Below are 4514 nucleotides of genomic sequence, written 5' to 3'. Positions count from 1 at the left end.
CCCTCTCTTCTTCTTCTTCTTCTTCTTCTTCTTCTTCTTCTTCTTCTTCTTCTTCTTCTTCTTCTTCTTCTTCTTCTTCTTCTTCTTCTTCTTCTTCCTACTACTACTATTACTATTACTATTACTATTATTCTGAAAGAAGTGAATGTGCTGTTTGGCCCCTTGAAAAGTTGGAAAAATGGGTGCTCAGTCAGCGCTCTTCCTCTCCTGGGAGACATGGGGCGTGAGGATGAGAAGAAAGGAAGAGCTATGGCACACTCTCAGCTGGAACTTCAGACCATTGTCCACTCTTTCTGCCCCCCAGTATTTGTGGAACCCCAGTTCCTCCAGTTTTTGAGTCAAGCGCCATGAAAGCTGATGCCGCTGGTAGGCTGTGGAATAATCTAATGCCGGCCATGCAGTTCTACTCTTCTCTTGCTTACTGTGGAGCTATGACTTTCCCTTTTGATCTCACACACTTGGGGTAGAACCATGCTGACCATGACAAGAGCGTATCGAGAAATTTCCTGAGAACTTGAACACTTTGGTTTATTCAATCTGTTCACTGCAGAGGCAAGGGAGATCTGAGTTTATCCATTTACCAGGTTTTTAAATATTTATCTCATCTTATAATGTCCTTCAGATTTTAATTTGCTAAGCTTCCCCTTAAATATTTTTGCAGCTTTTAGTAAAGTTTGTATTCAGAATTGTATTGCTTGTTCTCGTTCTCATACATGAGTTTGGGGGTGAAATGTATCAATACTGTGAATTCATAACCTTTTGCTGCTGTGATAAAATGCCACAAAAATATAACATAAATAGTAAAAACTTTAATCTCTGGAATGTTTATGAAATGTTTCACTCCATAATCAGCTAGACCACAAACTTAATAACGGAGGCTGGGAAAAGATAGCTGCTAACATTGTGATAGCCAAGATGTGGAATAAGCAAGCTAGGAAGAACCAGAGGCCAACGGGTCAGGGATCCCATCTAATCTCCAAGGTCATGTGTCCATGGGACATCTAGAGGCACCTCGTAGTGTGAGCTACTAATGACCGAGGCATCCTTCAAGTAAGTCACATTGACAATCAAGACGAACTATCCCTTTTCAACTTGACACCTAAGTGCATGTGCTTCGATAGACTTAAATTTAAGACAGAGATAATAATAACAAAGCAAAAATTCTACCTAAGATGATATCACTACTGAAAACAATAATTTCTTCCTCCAAGATCTCTACAAATCTGGAACTGTTCAAACATTATAGCTCAAATTTCACGATGAGATTTAAGCTGAAGTACTAACTGTAAAGTCTTGCAAAACTCAAAAGAGTATACACTGACCAATTGGAGGATAGTAAGAAATTAGCATAAAGCAAGAGTGAAATCCTTACAGGAAACACTAACTCCAACAGGTTTATATTCAGTACCCAGTGCATTTGATGGTGAGATGTGACCACTAAGGGGTTTATATAGGCCACCCCTATAAATGCCCTAGTTATAATCCACATGATATCCTCCTGAGTTGGCTTGCCTTGCCATGGGAAGCTTATCTCTGGAGAGATTACAAGTTCCTTGCCCCTGCAATTTCCTGGGTTCCTTCCTGGAGCCTCAGTTTCCCTCCCATAGCTTCAAGCACCATCCTTCAGGATCTTGTTTCAGCAACTCTGGGTTTATAAAGTTTTCCTTGGGACCAGACAAATAGCTCAGTGGATTAAAGCACTAGAAAGCAGGCCCAGGGGCTGGGGGTTCAGTCCCCCCAGGCCTTCCATGCTGGTCCCACCCCTGGGGCACACTGAGACAGCAACTGAAACTGGGTGTGGTGGCGCATGCCTGTAATCCCAGATCTTGGGAGGCTGTAAACCGGTGGATCACTATGAGTTCGATCTAGTAGTGAGATCCTGAACACCCTGTAGACCCTTCCCTAAAAAAAAAATAAAATAATAATAATAATAAAATAAAGTTTTCTCTGGATTCCCATGGGTTTATTTATTTGTTTTTGGAAATCTGGGTGCATTTTATCATAGCTAGTACTTTCTTCACATTTGTGAAGCCAGAATTACATATATGAAACCAAAGTCTGTGGCCCATTGGGACAGTGGTTTGCCCACTTGTACCTCGGCTTCAGTGGCAGCCGTGCGCCTGAACTCAGGAAACGGTGTCAGAAATTAGAACTGCACTCTGGATTTTCTTCTCACAGTGTGTTTATCCTTGCACAGCCTTGAGCCCATGATAGGTGGAGTCTTGGTGCTTCCTGAGACGCCCTCAGATATCTAGGCTTCTTTTAGCTCAATTCTCTAAACCCTCTGAAAGCATTTCCAAAGACGACTAAACCAATAAGGAGAGTCATTGTAACAACCTCACCCCTTGGTAAGAGTTTGCTGTATCAGTCAATTCTCATTCTTGGTTAAAAAAACACACACACACACACAAATAATACGTGACACGTACACCTTAAAGATGGAAAGGTTCATTGTGCCTCATAATTTTCGAGGTTTATCCCATTGTTGGCGCCACAGGCCGGAGGATATGGTGGCGGAGAGCCGCCAAAGCCATGGAAGTAGGAAGCAGAAGAAAGAGTGGATCACAAGTCCGCATCTTGTACAGCAATTAACCACTAAGAAGAATATATGCAGTGTATTATTTGTTGAAACTGTACTTCCGATTTGATTTGAAACTGTCTCATTGCTATCTGTTTATCAGTAAAACTTTGAAAAAAAAATAAATAAACATAAAAAAAAGAAGAAAGAGTGAATGCCGGAGAGAAGCAAGCCAAACGCAATTCGAACGCTCAAGTCTCCAGTTGCCGGTCAGACCCACCCAGAAGTGTGCTTGACCTTCCTCTTAACTATCTTTCCAAACAGGAAACTGGACATTGTGCTCTATGAACGTGCAGGCGCATGTTTACCTCTTTTCTATACATAATTTAACACTTAGAGTAACACAGGTAATGTTAAAATTTTAGCACTAAATTATACTTGTATAGCTGACCGTATCAGTGTGATTTAGTGGAGTTAGCATTTGAAGTATTTTATATATTTGCATGATGATTATTTTTACTGCAAATCAGGTTGCTCTCAAAATTTTACACGAACTCCTAAATTTGTATCACGTATTTGTTCATACAAATAATTACCTTTCAATCATTTCAGCTTTAGTGCTGCAGTTGTATATGTATGTTCACTCATAGTTTGATATGTGACTGGTTTTCTTCATTGCTCTTTGCTAGTTTTCTTTTACTAACTTAGCAGCTTTTTAAAACTATTTTTAGAGGGCTGCCAGATAGCTCAGTGAACTAAAGCACCTGCTTAGGCAGGCACAGGGACCAGGGTTCGGTCTCCAGTGAGCCATGCTGGCTTTGGTCCCGGGGCGCCCTGAGACTGTGAGTGAGACTGGGCGTGGTGGTGTGTACCTACAATCCCAGCGCTTGGGAGGCTGAAAATAGGAGAATCACAGGAGTCTGAGCTGTATAGTGAGAACCTTGTGGACGCTGTACTAAATACATACATACATATATATATATATTTAATAATTAGTAGCATGGCATTTATATTGGTGCATTTGTCCACATGTCTTTCTAAGCTACTTTGAATGGGTTGTTTCTTGAAAACGAATTATTTCTCAAAAAGTTTTCTTTTCTTATTATTGTTGTTTTATACAAATTGAGAATTTATAATCTTTGATCAGATATTTATTTTATTAAATATTTGCTATTTAGAAAAACACTGAACTTTAATGAAAACACCAGAATCTTTTGATGTTGATAACTGAGCGATAAACATGTTCTCTTCAACAGGTACTGTACTCGTACAATGCATGGGACATGTTTCCTAGACCGTAGTTAATGTAAAACCTTTAAAATAGGCGGTAGGGAAAATTCAGTATTCCCTTAGAAACGCAAGATGTCACCAGTGACTGGCTATGTCGGTGCTGTGCAGGGCCGGGAAGGCCCTTCCTGGGTGTCCCTCTCCAGAGGTAAGCCCAACTGCTTCTGCTTCCTTTAGGAGACACTGCTCTGCTCCATTCAAGGCTGTATACTGCTCTTGTGCAGCGAGTCCACAGGCTTCAATCTGTGGAAAGATTTAATTCCTAGATTATCCCTGGCTATATGCATCATCCTTCTGATGTTTCTAGCTGCTTATATTTTGCATTGTAAAAATGTGCTTCAAACTTGGTGATTAAGAAACTCACAAATAAAACATCTTTCCATTGTAGTCTTCAACTTTTTCTTTTCATTTTGCAGGAAAAGAAAAGCCATTATATGAATTTTCTGTCTCCACCTTTGCTAATTTTGCTTTTGCCTAGGTTTCCTGCCTGAAGATTTCATGCCTTTATTATGAAATATACAACCCCAGTCTCTTTCCTCCCTGTCCCACTCACATGGCCACCTTCCATCAATCTCCTTTTAATCCTTTTTTTTGGGGGGCGGGGGGGAACCAGGGATTGAACTCAGGCCCTTGCACTTGCCAGGCAAGTGCTTATTCTACTGATCTATCTCTCCTGCCCCTAATCCATTTTTGATAGTTAGAAAAAAAA

This window comes from Octodon degus, unplaced genomic scaffold, assembly GCF_000260255.1.
Source record: "Octodon degus isolate 3935 unplaced genomic scaffold, OctDeg1.0 scaffold00084, whole genome shotgun sequence".
Classification (NCBI taxonomy): Eukaryota; Metazoa; Chordata; class Mammalia; order Rodentia; family Octodontidae; genus Octodon; species Octodon degus.
This window is presented reverse-complemented; position numbering follows the sequence as displayed.